The sequence below is a fragment of the Hypanus sabinus genome, chromosome 12 (assembly GCF_030144855.1).
Source record: "Hypanus sabinus isolate sHypSab1 chromosome 12, sHypSab1.hap1, whole genome shotgun sequence".
Lineage (NCBI taxonomy): Eukaryota > Metazoa > Chordata > Chondrichthyes > Myliobatiformes > Dasyatidae > Hypanus > Hypanus sabinus.
The window spans coordinates 18,756,209-18,774,279 of record NC_082717.1 but is presented as its reverse complement, the minus strand read 5'-3'; the positions used below and the strand labels follow the sequence as shown (position 1 = coordinate 18,774,279).

Here is an 18,071-nt window from a genome sequence, read left to right as displayed (position 1 = left end):
AGGGCTCACACAACCTGAGCCGTCCTTGCTGTGCGGCTCAGCTTACCATTCCGTGCCGCACTGAGGTGGGCTGTTACCACACTCCTTTCACGTCCTTGCCTTTGGCTGCCGACCAGACCCGCTGTGGCGGTCTGCTTTGCCATCCGGCGGTGGAGGAGATGCCCGGTAGAAAACTCTTCGTGCAGGGGTCCTTTCCCCGAACACTGGGGACCCGGGGGTGGAAGGCGTTGCACAGGGCAACACCGTGCAGCCGGTTTTTAAGTTGGTTCACTGACTCACCATCCACCTGTCCATCCTGCGGCCGTGAGGAGTCAGTGTACCAGGTTTATATGGAGTGATAGAGGTTGCTGCCCCTATCTGAATTTCTAAAGGGGCTGCCCCTCAATGTTTGGTTGCACTTCCATCCCACGCTCACTCTATGTGGGCTTGCAGTATTTGGGCAGGGGGAGATCACTAGCAGGATTTACTGGTGGGCTTGGTCCAGGCAGCGGACAGTTGAAGTCTCCGCCCAGGCCGACTGCCTGCCCCTCTTCCCTCTCCTGGGGGTACATTTGTTCCTGGTGTCCTTGGTGAGAGGGAATGCAGTCACCATGGGTACAGTGGGAGGATTTTCAGGAACTATGCCCCCCCCCCCCCCATCCCCATCAGGGAATTGACTGTTTTACAGACAGGAATAATCATATCTAAATTTGAATTTGTTCACTGTCTTATAAATACTTGATGCTTTTACTTTGTGGATTTTTGCATTAATGTATTTACATAGTCTTGGGAAAAGAATAGGAATTCTGCAGAATTGAATTGGATGAGGATTTGAACAGGAATCTGGGAAGAGTTGCCTCTAAGCTAAACAGAATGATTTTTCAATCATTTTGGTTCAATGGACCAAACGCTTCTTTCTCTACATCATGATACTATGAAAGTTTTGCCGTATATGCCGTAGAAGTCCCTAAGGCAGCCCTATGTTGAGTTCAACATTGATTCTTGTGGCACTATTGGCGCCAAACTGTATCAGTCTTTCCTTTGCGTACATTGGATGCCTGGTGAGGGGGAACTTGCTACATGTGCTTGCTCTCCATATCATACTGCCCAGGCTTGCACACCTAGACAGCTAGGCCGCAACATCCACGGTCAACCCTGACCAACTGAGGACTCAGAATACCAAATCATCAACCTTCCCATTGACAGGTACAACGTTAAGCCTTGGTGAAATCCTGAGAAGTTCCTGGTCCCTCCCCAAACCATGGGAGTTATTAGGCCTAGAATCATTGAGTAATAAACATGGAAACAATCCCTTCAACCCAACTGGTCCATGCTGATCATGGTTGCCCACCAACCTAATCCCATTTGCCAGCGTTTGGCCCATATCATTCTGAACTTTTCCCATCCATGTGTACTTACCCAAATGTCTTTTAAATGCTGTTATTGTACCTACCTCAGCCATTTTCTCTAGCAGGGTAATCCATAAATCACCACCATCTATGTGAAAAATTGCCCCTCAGATCCCTTTTAAAACTTTCCCCCTCACTTTAAGCCTAATCTTGGCTGTCAGTCTCCAGCACTACTGGGCTCAGGTGTCACTCCTTATTCACCTTTCACTAGACCAACTCTCAACCAGTTGTCATGAATACCAACACCCCCGCCCCCCCACCCGCCGCTGGTAAGAAAACCTCATGGGAACAGGACAAGGAGCTGCAAAGAAAATGCTGGAAACATTTAGCAGGTCAGGCCGCATTGGTGGGATGAGAAGCAGAGTAAGTCAGAAACTCTGTCAGAACTGAGAAGGAGACAAACAAAGACTGCGGGGAGTGGAGCGTCATTGCTAAGCAAAAACTGGAATTACCGTAGGGATAAGTTACAGGGGAATTTGATGGTCAAGTTATGGACAGGGGTGTAGGGGGGCAGTTTAGAGGTCAGGTGAAAGTCCAAGTCGGAGCACTCCTTGGGTCAAAGGTCAATGACCTCCATGGAAGGATGTCACTCCAGCAAACACTGTAGTCAAAGAACAGTGAGCTGGTGACCCTCTCCAGGTCAGTGAGTTGCCTCAGGTCAGTGGGCCAGTAACTTCCCCCCCCCTCCCTCCGACCACCGCCTATATCATCAAGTTGTCAAGTCTGGTGTTCAAGGCCTGGAGTTTGGGGTCTCATCATTGGTGTGTCCTGGGATCGATAATGAAGATCGAAGTCCGAAGGTTAAAGACAAAAGTTGGCAAATCCAGAAGTCAAGGATCAATGGGTGAAGCCCTGGGGCTGTGAGTCTGCAAGTCCACTAGGGAAGTTAGAGTCCTAAGGTCTGCAGGTCCATATGTCCACTTAAAGTTGGAGGCCCAGAGTTGGCCTGTCCTGAAGTTGGAGGCCTGCCTGTGTGTGTGAGTGAGTGGGGGAGAGGAAAGAGACTTGTTTTGCTGTTTTTAATTTGTTGCTGTTATTCTGTTGTTGTTGTGGTTGCTTGTGCTGTCCCACTGACATTGTGGGCATGCTGTGTGGGCGTCAAAATGTGTGGTGACACTTGTGGGCTGCCCCCAGCACATGCATAGGTTGTGTTGGTTATCAACACAAGTGATGCATTTCACTGTATGATAAATGAATCAATCTGAAATCTAAATCTGGGAGCAGCTGGAAGGTGGGAACGGAAACCAAATTAAATAATCAAATAATCAAAGGTAATAGATTGTCTTGAGACCATTGACAGCAACATCAAAGAACGAGAAATGGATTGCAGGTGGCCTGAGTGAACAATGGATATAAAGTGACCATAGAAAGTATAGAATGCTCCAGTCTAAAGATTATGAGATGCAGGTGCAGGAATAGGCCATTCAGCCCACTGAGTTTGTTCTATCATTTTCTAGGATCTCCATCTCATGCTCTCATTTGGCCAAGATGGGTCCTATAACCATTCTCTTAATAAAGTATAACCCAAATGGCCAGAGCTTAAGTATAAGATGACTATCACAGAAGATGGGAAGATGACTAAAGTACTTTGAGACACAGAAAACAACGTAAAGACTAACAGACTGTTGAGAATTATCGAAGGGGAGCTGAGCTTCAAAGGGGTGCTCCAACTCTGTACAACTCTGATTGGAGTCCAGTTGGAACACTGCATTCCATTCTAGGCACAATGCCCCCAGAAAGATGGATTTGACCTCAAAAAGGGTATAGGACAAGAGTTAAATTACAATGAGAGTTGTGTAAACTTTCCTCAGTTCTAGATGGCTGAGGGTCGCTTGAAGCTCAAAGTTTGAAGTAAATTTATTATCAAAGTAGGTTAACATTACCATATACTTCTCTAAGATACATTTTCTTGCAGGCTTTCTCAGTAGAACAAAGAAATACCATTGAATCAGTGAAAAACTATACACAAAGACTGACAAGTAACCAATATGCAAGAGAAGACAAGCTGCCTAATAAATGAATAAATAATACTGAGACCACAGACGGTAGAATCCTTGAAAACAAGTCCATAGATTGTGGAATCAGTTCTGCATGGTGCTGAGTGAAGTTATCCATGCAGAGTCAAGAGCCTGATGGTTGAAGGCCAAGAACTGTTCCTGAACCTAGTTATGTGGGTTGCAAAGCTCCTGTGCCTCCTTCCTGGTGGTAGCAGAAAGGAGAGAGCCTGGATGGTGTGGTTCCTTGAAGATGGATGCTGCTTTCTTGTGGCAGTACTCCTTATAAATGTGCTCACATATTGGGAAGGGCTTTTCCAGTGATGGATTGTGCTGTATTCATCACTTTTTATAGACTGTTCCATTCTTGGTCATTGGCGTTTCCACACCAGGCCACGATATAACCAGTCAGGATGCTCTCCACTGTGCCTCTATAGAAGTTTATCATATTTTTAGATGACATGCCAAATCTGCACAAACATCTAAGAAAGTAGAGGCACTGCCATGTCTACATTGAAATGACACTTAAGTGCTGGCCCTCTAGCACGATAACGCACAGGAATTTAACGTTATTTTCTCTCTCCACCTCTGATCCCCTAAGAGGACTGGCTCATGGACCTCCAGTTTCTTCCTCTTGTAGTCCATAATCGGCTCTTTGGTTTTGCTGGCATTTAGTGTTTGAGTGAGAGGTGTTGTAGCATCACTCAATCAGATTTTCAATCTTCATCCTATATGATGATTTGTCATCACCTTTGAATCACTGAATGACACCCAACTTAAAATGATGATGGAGCTGTACTTGGCCTCACAGTCATGAGTATAAAGTGTGATTAAAGCAATTTGTAGTGCCAGGGGTCTCATCTTCTGCCTCCAAATATTGGCTAATTAACTTCATTAAAATGAACTTCTGAGAACAGTGTACAATTTATAAAGGCTACTACATGGCATACTGAACAGTAGCTTTACGGACGGATTTCTACATATTTCCTCTGGTCGATTGATCAAATAGAAGCTTATCATTAAGAAGCCATTTGAGGGGTGATGTTGGGAAGCACCCCTTCATATACAAAGGTTCACAGAGATCTGTAACATTTCCATCAAAAGACTGTTGCGACCGAGCTGGGGTGATGAAGGCTTCAAGCAAAAATTTCCAACGGAGATTAGGTTTTTAACATCAAAGCAGGCAGATGGATGTGAGGCAGGTGAGTCTCCAGTGTTGAATGGCAGCACATACACAAGGGGCCAAGTGTCCTTCTCCTATTTCCAGTTTCCAATGTTGCAATGAGTAGAAATGAACAACAAAATGGAAAAAAAAACAAGTAGAAACTATAAATTGATGCTGATTGTCAGCTCACCATGAATAGGAATCAATATCATCACGTTCTGACCTTGGTGGCAACTTCACCCATTAATTCAGAGACACAAGATGTTCTGCAGATGCTGGAACTCTTTAGCAATACAGCTACACAGTGCTGGAGGACCCAGAGGAAATCGGCAGGTCAGGTGGAATTTAAGAAAGGGAAATAAACAGTTAACATTTTCAGGCTGAGATACTTCATCAAGACTTGTGAAAGTTCTTGATGAAAGGTCTCAGACTGAAACATCAACTATTGTGTGTGTGAGTGTTATTCACTCAGTAATTAGATTGGTCGTTAATGCAAAAGATGGAAGGGGAACTGCTCACTGTTTGGGAACAGCAGACCTTTGTGGTAAAGTACCTCATATCACAGGCTTGAAAATATTTTGTTTAGCTTTATGGAATTTAGCTTGGAATGTGAATTATGCAGCTTTGATGAGCAGCTTGTAACCAAAATGTCTGTTTGATCAGCCCCAGAAATAGTTTTAGCTAAGTTTGTAACAGAAATCTCTGCTTGATCAGCCCTAGAAATCGTTCTAGCTCAGCTTGTAACAAAAATGTCTGTTTGATCAGCCCTAGAAATTTTTCTAGCTCAGTTTGTAACAAAAATGACTGTTTGATCAGCCCTAGAGATCGTTCCAGCTTCAGGCATCCAGTCCTCTGACAATAACTCTTAATATTTCACTGTCTAATACTTTGTGTCTTTTTTTTTTGGACTTATAAAATCTGCTGTATGGGCTGCTACCATTCCAGATTTAGTGAGGAGGCAGAATTGAATTGACTGTGAAGTTTGTATTTTGTCCGTTCCTCTTGCGCAACTGACTAGAAACCAGCTGAGAACTAATGATGATGAGCTACAGGGTAATTAACGAAGGTTTTTAGGCAGATGAACATGCCCTATTAATTTTGTATTGAAAAACAGAGAGCTGAAACTTTTAAATGGATTTCAGGCACCAGATAAAGAACAAATAATTGAGGAGCCAAAACTCTAAGAAATATTTTTCAATCCTATTTGTGCAATGGGCAGATTTGAACTTTCTGTAGCGTTGAAGAATGTAAATGCACAAGGGACTGTAGATGTTGAAATCTGGAGCAAGAGACAATCTGCTGGAGGTATCTGCAGATACAAACTGCCTTTTAGGATCAAAAGGAGGAAAAACTTCTTCACACAGAGAGTGGTGAATCTGTGGAATTCTCTGCCACAGGAAACAGTTGAGGCCGGTTCATTGGCTATATTTAAGAGGAAGTTAGATATGGCCCTTGTGGCTAAAGGGATCGGGGGTATGGAGAGAAAGCAGGTACAGGGTTCTGGGTTGGATGATCAGCAATGATCATACTGAATGGTGGTGATCATACTGAATACTTGAAGGACTGAATGACCTACTCCTGCACCTATTTTCTATGTTTCTATGTTATGTACTTAATTATTATCTATCCATTTATTGAGATCCAGTGTGGAATAGGCCATACCAGCCCTTTGAGCCATATTGCTCAGAAATCGCCCAATTTTAATGCAAGCCTAATCACAGGACATTTTACAATGACCAATTTACCTACTAACTTATGCGTTTTCGGACAGTGGGAGGAAACCAGAGCACCTGGAGGAAACCCGTGCAGTTTTGAGGACACCTTACAGGCAGCAGCAGGAACGGAACCGGGGTCGCCTGCACCATAAAGTGTTGTGCTAACCACTACTCTACCATGCCGCCCTGTATCTAGGAGAGGGGGTGTTGGAGGAATGAATTGTTGATGCAGTGTTCACCCCCCTCCTCCCCCCAAAAGATGCTGCTCATCTTCTGAATTCCTCGACAAGATTGTTTGATGCGTGTGAAAGACAGGTTACTCTGACAAACTGGAATGTGTTCTTTGAAGATTGGGCTTGCTCCGATGTAGGAGGTTACAGGGAATAAGGCATCTGCTAACGCTGGTGGAATGAGTCGCGTTGTTTCATCCCAATCACAAGGTAGAAAGTGCTAATCAACTACATCCTGTTGTTCATAAAACATGAAGTAGGAGTGGGACTTGTCTGTGCTGAGCCTGAGTGAGGAATCGGTCACTGTTAGGCTCTCCTTTGGGCATTCAGCTCCATTAATTTCCTTGGTAGGATGTGAGTACAAGTGAGGAACAAAGCCCTGGTCTGCGGTTATTTTTAGTGACCAAAGGCAGAATCTCTTCTATATGTTGCTCAACAGCAAGTGATCTAAGGTAGTGTATGTGATGAGTAAAGAGGATTTACTACATAAAACAGTAAGCATTTCATAAAACAAAATTAAGGCCATCAATCAAAGGCAGAGCAAAATAAAGTCCGTTTTTATTGGATGGTAATCTAGGAGTTTTTCTGCTGCTGGGGATATGAACACAAACATTATTACTTTGCTTTTCATATTTATTTATGTATATGTGTGGGTGCACGTGTGTGTGTGTGTGTGTGTGTGTGTGTGTGTGTGTGTGAGTGTGTGTGTGTGTGTGTGTGTGTGTGTGCGTGTGTGTGTGTGTTTGTGTGTAAGTGTGCAAGTGTTTGAATATTTGAGTATATTCAATCGTGTCTTAGATGGGATAAGCGCGTGTGAATATGTGCCTTGGTGCGCCTCTGAGCGTTCCTGTGAGTGTGCACATCTGTGAATGTGACTGTAGCCCTGTCAGAGTATGTGTGTATATGACTGTCCCTATGTGAAGAACATATGCTCAGTGGCCACTTTATTAGGTACGTCATGTACCTGATGAAGTGGCTACCAAGTGTATGCTCATGGTCTTCTGCTGTTGTAGCCCATCCAGTTACAGCACAAGACTTCAAGGTTTGATGTTTTGAGCATTCAGAGATGCTCTTCTGCATGCCACTGTTGTAACTAGTGGTTATTTGAGTTACTGTTGCCTTTCTCTTGGCTTCTGTCAGGCCCGGTGGAACTGTTTCTACTGACAAGAGAAGGGGCAAAGGCAGACCACTGGTGCCTCAAAACTAGATGCTTTGTGCAGGTGGGGCTCGTCAGCCTTGGACGGCAGACCGCCTAGGAGAAGCAAAACTCTGATTTTAAACCTCCGCTGCCTTGCGGCCACACCCACCCATGGGAAGGGCTTCCGGAGTAAACCCCGAGGAAGAAATCCAGAGCTGGGGTCCCTAAGGCAGTTTGTTGTTTACAACTTCACTCTGGCGACTTCTGCCATGACACTGGTGCCAAACTGCCCTTCCCTTGGACTACTTCAGTGACGTGGAGAGGGGAGCCCGCTGCATGGGCAACAGCTGGTTCTTCGAATCTTCCCACCCAGGCTTTTGCCCTGGAGAGGACACAGTCCACCAGAGAAGCAAACCCATGATCTCCTGGGATTGACGGCTGCCTGCTGTCTGTCAGCTTGAACTAGTCTGGCCATGCTCCTCTGACCTCTCGCACTAATAAGGTCTTTTCACCCACTGAACTGCTGCTCCCAGGTGACTTTTTTCTGCTTCTTACACCATTCACTGTAAACAGACTGTTGTGTGTGAAAATCCTACGAGATCAACAGCTTCTGAGATACTCAAATCACCCCATCTGGCGCCAATGGTCATTCCGCGGTCAAAGTCACTTAGATCACATTTCTTCTGCATTCTGATGTTTAGTCTGAATAACAACTGGCCCTCTGAACTGTATCTACATGCTTTTATGCATAGAGTTGCTGCCACATGATTGGCTGATTAGATGTTTGCATTAATGTACAGGTGTATGTAATAAAGTGGCCACTGAGTGTATGAATGTAACCTAAGCTTTTGCACACATGTGTCTCAGCTCATGACTGCCTGTGAGTCTGTCTATTTGCCTGTGATAGTCTGCAACCTATCTTCATGAGATGTTTGACAGGATGTTGCATCCAGATACCTGGTATTGTTGCAAAGAGGTGGTTTACTGCTGTCCATCGTCCTGCGTTAACCTGCTGTGTTGGGTAAGCTCTGGGGGTTACTAATTCTGGCCTCTGTTGACAGTAGGGAGAGTCGTGAGCTGTTAAACATTTTAAAAGCTGCAAATAGATCCCTGAACTTGGCAGCACCCAGGCTGTGAGTTTGGCAGGGATAGGGTAGATCTCACCTTGTTTCATGCAGGAACTTGACAGAACTGAGTGTGAAGTCTGGGCTCTGGATCACCATTACTGCCTGCCATTTAACAACAGAGAACAAACAAAAGCAGGAAAGGACTCATCAAAGCAGACAGTGGTGGAACGACTGGGGGAGGCAGTGAGGGAGTCAGGGTCATCATCACAATGGACCAAGATTCTCCAGCAATTAATTTAGTTTATTGTGATCAGTTTTTGGAAGAATAGTGCATTTCTTGGCACGATTAGCTTGTGGAAACTTGTGGATACCTTGTGGAAACTGAGTGCTCCACCACATGCTAGATGATCACGCAAAGAGCTGTCCATGTAATGCTTATTCATCCGTTACTCCCAGCTTCTGTCCAGGGCAGCTGTGAGATGGGAAAGGCTGATATGGGCAATGAGAAAGGGAATGACTTTGTTTCCCCATAGACCTTCATAATAATGGTACCATAATAACACATACAAAATGCTGGAGGAACTTCGTAGGTCAATGGAAAGGAACAAACAGTTAATATTCTGGGCCAAAATGTGACAAAGTGTCTGACAGACCTAATGAAAGGTCTCAGCCTGAAGCATCGACTGTTTATTCCCTTCCATATATGCTGCCTGAACTGCTGAATTCCTCCTGCATGTTGTACGTGTCACTCTAGATTTCCACCATCTGCAGAATTTTTTCAGTGTATGGTCCTGTACTTGCATTGAGGTACAGAGGGATCTTCGGGTGTCGGTCTGTGGTTCACAGAAACTGGATCAGGTGGTAAAAAAGGCATGTGGCATTTCTGTCTTCATTGTTGATAAGGGTGTTGCATATAAGCGTAAAGAAGTCAACATGCAGCTATATAAAGTTTTAGTCAGACTGCGCTGTTTGTGTGCTTTTCCAGTTATAGGAAGGATGTGGAGACTGTGGAGAGATTGCAGAAGATGTACACCAGGATTCTGCCTGGATTTGAGGGTAAGAGTTACAAGGACATTCTGAACATACTCCTCAGAGCATCAGAGGCTGAGAGGACATCTGACCAAAGTGTTTAAAATTATGAGGGGTTGTGGTAGTGGCAGACACATTACAGATGTTTAAGCGACTCTTTGATAGGCAAGGATGAAAGAAAAATGGAGAGCTATGTGGGAGGGAAGAACTAGACTGAACTTGGAAGAGGATAAAGTTTTGGCATAATAAATGCTGGCACAAATTATCCTACAATGTAGAAGATTGAGTGGGGATTTCACAGAGTTATATACTATTATGAGTAGTATAGAATGAGGACACGCAAGCAGGCCTTTCCACTGAGGTTCAGTGGGACTACAACCAGAGATCATGGGTTAAAGGTGAAAGGTGAAATGTGTAAGGGGAACATGAGGGGAAATTTCTTCACTCAGAGGGTCATGTGATTTGAACTGCCAGCACAAGTGGGACATACGAGCTTGATTTCAATGTTAAAGAGAAGTTTAGATAGGTACATGGATGGTAGGGGTGTGGAGGGCTATGGTCCTGGTGCAGGTCGATGGAAGCAGGCAGCTTAAATGGTCAGCATGGACTAGATGGGCCAAAGAGCCTGTTTCTATGCTGTACTTTTCAATGACTCTATGACCCTATAATATTGTGAGCCAAAAAAACTCTGCACTGTGCTGTACTGTTCTATGTTCCATAATGAAGGCAAAAGATTCAAAAGAAAAATTGAGGAATAATTATTTTGTGTGCCTAAACAAAATGAGGAAATACCCTTTTGTATGTTTTTGTCCTGGAAAGCGCTACCAAGATACAAAGTGGCGGCATATTCCTGTGTAAAATCTGAAAGGGAGATGGATAAGCATCTGAAATGAAAGAATTTGTATGGCAAAGAGAGAGAAACTAACAGAATTGCTTGCTCCAGTGTGGATTCAATTGGATAGGTGACCTCCTTCTGCTCTGTGGCCTTTCTGTGGCTCTAAATGAGATGGGAATCCAGTGTGTCCTGTCTGATGAGTAATTGAAAATCCAAAACAGGTTTTGCAAATTAACAATTCCTAAACCTCTTTCATTAAGATAAACCTCATTCACTAAGATAAAGTGATTTTATAACAGCAGTGTAGTGTTGAATAGGAAATAATAGAGGTAAGTTATATGCATATTATTGCCAAGTCTATTAGCTGACATCACTATCATAATCACTTTTAATGCAGCAGCCTATTGTGAAGGTAATCTTTCTCAATTAATGAGCTGCATCATCATAAACTCCCAGATAATTATTATTATCCAAGTCAGGAAATACCTGACAAAGAGTTTTATCATTTCAATATTTTTCATGATATGTTTTCATTCATGGATGAACACAGAAAGCAAACAGAGAATGGCAAGAAAATTCATGGGAAAAGAAAGAGACATTATTTGTCTAGGCTGGTGGGAGGTAACAGAGCTCCCCATGAGGTGGTATTAGGGCCATCATTATTTTTGATTATATTTTTAAGTGCACTTCAAATGCATTGGGCATCATTCTGAGTTCCTGCAGAGGTAGGAAATGCAGTAACCAGTGTGAGAAGGTGCAGTTAACACCTAGTCCAGTAAAATAGGCAGGTGAAATTTGAGGCACGGTGTTAAGTGATTAAGTTTTGGCAGAATGAGCCCAGCCAATATAACTAATTCTATATCCGCTGCAGACACTGGGAGACTTCTCAATATGTACATATGAGAGAAATTGAGAATTGTGTTTAAAAAAAATATATGCAGTACTGTGTAAAAAATATGTATGTTTATATAGCTAGGGTGCCGAAGTACTGTATATCGGTTAAAATAGGAAGATGGTTGGGAAACAGAAATAACAGTACTTAACTCTGTGTTAGCTCAGTAGTATTGAGTGTTATTTGGTAACTGGAAAGACATAATATACAGTCTTGTGCTCAAGTCTTAGGCACCATACCTATAGTATATGTGTAATGCTTACACGACAGGCTGGTGTATGTCTAGGGGAAAATTCCCGCCACCTGCCAAACCCTGCCTCCCGTATATGTGGATGCTGTGAAATACACGCTAATACAAACTCGCACACACAATATTGAGCACACACCAGGTACGGTTACAGAATACACTTTATAAATCTCACTAGAATGAAGTGATTAATAACGATACAATATATATGAAGGGTAAGAAAATAAAGAAAAGGTGCCAAAACTTATCAGAGTTCAGTTAATTTGTGCACATCGTTGGAGCTCAATCCTTGACCCTCCGACCTCCATAACCCGCGCACCTGGGACCACCCTCGGTGATCGACCAGCAGTGCCGCACCCGTCCACCTTCCTCGCCGTCTTCTTCCCGACTCCCAAAAAGACTGCGCAATCCCAGCTCCCAGACCCACAAGAGAAAATAACATCCAGCCCAACTGGTTAACAAGTGAATACAACCGCCGTTATCAAAAATTTTAATCCAAACAAGCTTCGAGAGTGCTCTGCAAGAAAAGCATTCTTTCACCGGTTGGCATAACAAAGAAGCAGTTTTACTTTTAACAAACAAAGAAGCCATTTTGATTAACATACGCAGTACATATGTATGTACCTAGGACTTTTGCACAGTAATGTAGAATCCTCCTTAACTTACTCATAGAAAAAGCAACAACAAATGCAAGAAACTACACTATGGAGTCTTGGCTTCATCTGACGAGCCCAAACTGAAACATTAGGTTCAATTCTATGAACCAGACATGGAAAAATAATACACATCTCTTGAAGGTGGTTTAGAAATGTTTTCTTAAAATGAATGATTGGATGCTATGATACATAGCGGTCAGCACGATATTATTACAGCTCAGGGCATTTTGGAGTTCCGAGTTCAATTCCAGCAGCATCTGTAAGGGGTCTGTACTTCCTCCCTGTGGAATGCACGGGTTTTCCTCCGATTTCCTCCCACAGTCCAAAGACGTACTGGATAGGTTAATTGATGATTGTAAATTGTCTCTGTGATTAGGTTAGGGTTAATCGGGTTTGTTGGGGTTTACTGGGGCAATGAAGCTCAAAGGGCCAGAATGGCCTACTCTGTGCTGTATCACTAAATAAATAAATAAGAAGGTTTTCGCTACAATGGAAAAATCAAATGTAGATTGGTTGACTGATTTGCAGAAACCTACATTCGTTTTGTGGGGGATCCGCGCTTCCTAGCCGCCTGTCACATTAATTTACCCTCCCACCCCAATCTGGCTTGCATGTGACTTCCTGCACTGTTCCAGTGTGAGATCCTCATGTTCTGTCTGGCCATTTTGCAGTCAGCCAGTTGTAATGAGTTCTTTGGGCCTGTCTGGGGGTAGCTGGAGGGCACTGGGCTCCAAGAGGACCTGAAATGGTTAATTGTTGTTTTACGGGAGTTGTTAATCATTTAGAGTTGCAAGTGTTTTACTTGAACTTTGTACTGCTGTTTCCTGGTGCTTTCTGCTTAAACTTGTTATGTTTATTTTGATAGACTCAGGGATTCCGTCTTAGTTTTATTATTTAAGCAGACACCCGATTAGCACTAATCGCAGGGCCCTACTCTTGAGAATGTTACGTCTGGTGTTTTTGCTTAGCTGAGTCACGGATATTCTGTTGGAATTTTTATTAATAAACTCTGGTTGCCATTCTGCTTTGTAGTCTGTCTCTTTGGTTCTGACATTGCCCGTGCATACCGTGACACTAGTAAACCTATCAACAATCTAAGGGAGCTCCTGATAATGAAATGGCCAGCGCAAGCAGTCTACAGCATCGTGCTAACTCCCACACTACGGTGGCACCCTTTGATCTGTTGTTATTTCAAAACGTGGCCTTGCTTCTGCTCATTTAGTTATTAATGAGCTGGACAGTAGGATATTCTGAAAGCTGCTTCATGGATTAAGATAGTTGAACAGTGAATCAAATGCAGACAGATTAAATGCTTGGGAAATGAGCCACACAAGGACAAATGTGATTTGATTTAGATAAATGTAGCATCATGTTTGTTGGCAGTTCCAAGACAGTGCAAACATTTTGATTACTGGAACCAATGCTGAGAAAGGTTATCTGAGGAAAAGATCTTTTAATATGCACAAAAAAATGCCAAGAGACATCTGCCAGAGCTAACAGCCTGCTGAGCTCAAATGATGGAATCATTCCTTGTGATTGTAGGGCAAAGGCAGAACACTGCATTTGCTGGAAGACTGAATTGGAAAATGCTGAGTAGGTCAGTCGGTATCTGGGAATCAGGATTATCAATTGGCAATACTAACTCAGTTCTTTCTCCTCAGACAATCCCTGTCCACTTGGATCTTTCGAGAGACTTGTTATAAATCTTCGGGATACCATTCGGTTGCTGTTTGGTCAGACATTAATAACATCACTATGTCCAGTTTCTACCCATCATCCTCACTATCCATCTTCACTCCTCAACCACACTCAGTTTCTGAGGAAAGAGTTATTTCTTGTTCACGACTAGGCTGTGTTTATTTCTCTCTCTCTCTCCTCTCTCTCCATCTCTCTCTCCTCTCTCTCTCCCTCTCTCTCCTCTCTCTCTCCTCTCTCTCTCCCTCTCTCTCTCTTTCCCTCTCTCCTCTTTCTCTCCCTCTCTCCATCTCTCCTTTCTCTCTCTCTCTCTCTCTCTCTCTCTGTCCCATCCTGCATTAGTGCTGTTATGTTTATTTTGTTGTATTGGTTATGTTAATTTGTTTTATGTAAAGTTATGGTTAGCATGTTTGTAATGTCCTGTGCTGCTGCTGTGGAAAAGCTAATTTTCACTGCATTTATACTCTGTATAAGTACTGTTAACCATAAACATAAGCTTGAACTTGTCTTAAGGAGTTTGGTCTGTGTACACTTAAACAACCTTGACTTAGAATTTGCCTGACAATACCATATAAACATACCATTAGAAGCAGAAACAATAAGGCATAAGAAAGGGTGTCAAATTTGCACATCCATCCAAAAAGATCATAGTTGGTCTTATCCTGGCCACAGCTCAACTTTTCTCTCTGTCTCTATAACCTTTGTGTTTTCAATGGTCCAATCTTGTGGGTAGCAACCTTGAATACAGAACCCTTTGTGTTTAAACATTCATTGATTTTACCTCCTCTATTCTCCGAAGTCAGGAGTTCTAAAGAGCAAGAACACTTTGAGAAAAGCTCTGCCTTAAATTGGCAATTCTTAACCTGAGACGAGTTCCATGAGGAGATATCCACTCAGCATCCATACTGTCAACACTCCCCCAGAGACCTCTTTGATACAGCACAGAAAGAGGCTGACTATGTTCTTCTGACTATGCCCATGCTAATTCTTTAAACGTGCTACCTTTTCTCTCACAGTGCTACAAATTTTTCTTTTGCACCTATAAATGTACCTACCTTTCTGTACTTCATCAAAGGTTATATTCAGGACAATCGTCTGTTTGTGTAAGAAACACAGAGGTATTCTTTGTAGCTGTTCAAATAGATAATGTGTTGGCACGTGTGTATGGAGAAGAGGGTGCAGACAGATTTGCTGTGTCCCAGCCCATACTCAATTATTTCCAGTTTCTCTGCCTGTAGGGTGATACATCTCTGACAATACAGCACATGTGTTTATGATAATCACACTGACTCAAACAGAACACAATGTGAAGTGCACAAGAAAGAGAACACGGAGGAGATACACAGTACTGTGCTAAAGTCTTAGGTACATTTATATAGCTATGATGCCCAAGACTTTTGCGTAATACTGAAGTAATTTTATGTATTGCACTGTACAGCTGCCACATGATAAAACACATTTCATGACTTAGATGAGTGATGGTAAACTTGATTCTGATATGGATCACTATAGTGGACTGAGAGTGGGACAGGGCAGGGAAGGGGAGATTATTGTTAGAAAAAGGGGAAAGGAGAGGGGAGGAGGTGAGAAGAACCAGAGAGACATTCTGTAATGATCGATAAACCAATTATTTGGAATCAAGTGACCTTGCCTGGTGACTCAGGGCTGAGTGTGTCTACACCAACGCCATCCCTCACCCCTGACACTCCTTATCTGCCACCTGTCTCACACCCCTGCCATAGTACTCCACCCTCACCATTCCTAACATCTGTTAGTCTTGTCAGACTTATAAACTCGCCCTGTGCTCCAAGTTGACCATACAGTCTTAGGCACCTTATTTATATATATATATATATATATATATATATATATATATATATATATGTGTGTGTGTGTGTGTGTGTGTGTGTGTGTGTGTGTGTGTGTGTGTGTATGTATGTGTGTGTGTGTGTGTGTATGTATGTGTGTGCGTGTGTGTGTGTGTGTGTGTATGTATGTGTGTCTATATATATATATATTTTATATTTTTGGTGTGATCACCCTTTGCCCTTTGGCTTTAAGACTATCTATTCTCTTAGGTACCCTGTCGAGCAATTTTATAAGTAAGTCAGCTGGTGCATTGTTCCATGAATCTTGGAGAACTTGCCACAGTTCTTCAGCAGACTTTGGCTGTCTCGCTTCCTTCTGTCTCTCCAGGCAATCGCAGATAGCCTCGATGATGTTGAGTTCAGGGCTCCATGGAGGCCATACCATCTAAAACCAGATAAAAAAATCTAGTGTGTCTAAGACTTGTGCACACATTAACAAAGCTGTCCCACTCACATAAACACTCAGACATATGCATATGACACACAAAGTCACACCTACTCACCTGGCACACGCACTCAAACGCTTACACGGACGTGTAGTCATAGACGTAATCAAGAGTAGGTCAAGTTGGGCGGGATCCATGGAGGGGAACAAGCCATCAACGTTTCAGGCTGAGACACTTCATCAGGATGTCAGCTGTTCACTCCACTCCATAGATTCTGCCAAACTTGCTGAATTCAGATTCAGATCTATTTATCACAGGTACGTTGTGACATACAGTGAAGTGTTTCATTTGTGTTAGCAACCAACACACTTAAGGATGTGCTGGAGACAGCCCACAAGTGTCACCACACATTGTAGCACCAACATAGCATGCCCGCGATGCATGGCAGAATAATAGTGAACACAGCAAACCAGAACATAACAAGCAACAAAAAAACATCACCTTCCTACTATCCAGCTTCCCTTCCACCCACTCAAGCACATGGACACTCCTCAAACTCCAGGACAGGCCCCTGGGCCTCCATTCTTCAAGCTTCAGCTGTCAGGCTGCAACTTCCAGACTTACAGTCGCTTTGATCCGGAGTACTGACCTCCAGGCTAGCCAATGATGGGAACCCAATCTCCAGGCTCGAACTAGAACTCCTGGCTCGTTGACTCACTGGCCCTATGCCTCCTACTCATGCATATCCTCCAGCATTTTGTGTGTGTTCCTTGCACCTGCAAAGAACTTGTGCAAAGACTGAGCTTTGTCTTCGCTCCAGTAGGACGTTATGGATAGTGCCAAAGGAAACTGAACTATATTACTAAATCTACTCTTAATCAAGTTGGTTGAGGTATAATATTGATCAAGACCATAAGACGTAGGAGCTGAGTAAGGCCACTCAGCCCATTGTGTCCACCCCACTATTTCATCATGGCTGATCCCGGATCCCACTTAACCCCATACACATGCCTTCTCACCATATCCTTTGATGCCCTGACCAATCAGGAAATGATCAACTTCCGCTTTAAATATACACATGGATTTGTCCTCCAGCGCAGTCTGTGGCAGAGCATTCCGCAGATTCAAGACTCTCTGGCTGAAATATTTATCTCCTATCTCTGTTATAAAAGGTTGCCCCTCAATTCTGAGGCTGTGCCCTCAAGTCTGGACACCTGTACCTTAGGAAACCTCCTCTCCACATTCACACTATCTAGTCCTTTCAACATTCAGTAGTTTTCAATGAGATCCTGCCCCCCCCCCCCCCCACCATTCTTTAAATTTCCAGTGAGTACAGGCCCATTCTGCCAAATGCTCCTCATATGTGTTACCCCTTCATTCGCGGAATCATCCTTGTGAACCTCCTCTGGACATTCCAATGACAACCTAAGTCCCTCTGAACCTCTGATGTTTGAACCTTCTCCACATTTAGATTTTAGTCCACACTAAAATTCCTTTTACAGAATGCATTATCTTGCATTTCCCAACACTGCCACCTTTTTTAGCCCATTCTTCCAATTTGTCTAAGTCCTGCTGCAATATCATTGCTTCCTCAGCACTACCTACCCCTCCACCTATCTTCATATGATCTGCAAACTTTGACATCAATTTCATTATCTAAATCATTGGCAAATAATGTGAAAAATCACTAGACACTGGCAGCCAACTGGAAAAGGCCCCCTTTATTCTTATTTGCTGCCTCTTGCCTGTCAGCCAATGCTCTTTCC

At 43.3% G+C, this 18,071-nt stretch overlaps 1 protein-coding gene across 1 annotated transcript in view; it reads left to right on the top strand.

Moving 5' to 3' along the window:
- The first annotated feature begins 5,039 nt into the window (after positions 1-5,039).
- LOC132402453 (uncharacterized) overlaps positions 5,040-18,071 on the top strand; it is a 94,532-nt gene continuing 81,500 nt past the window's right edge. The window contains exon 1 of the mRNA XM_059985304.1: positions 5,040-5,091. The gene's annotated coding sequence lies outside the window, so the exon portion shown is untranslated. The remainder of the gene's footprint in view (positions 5,092-18,071) is intronic.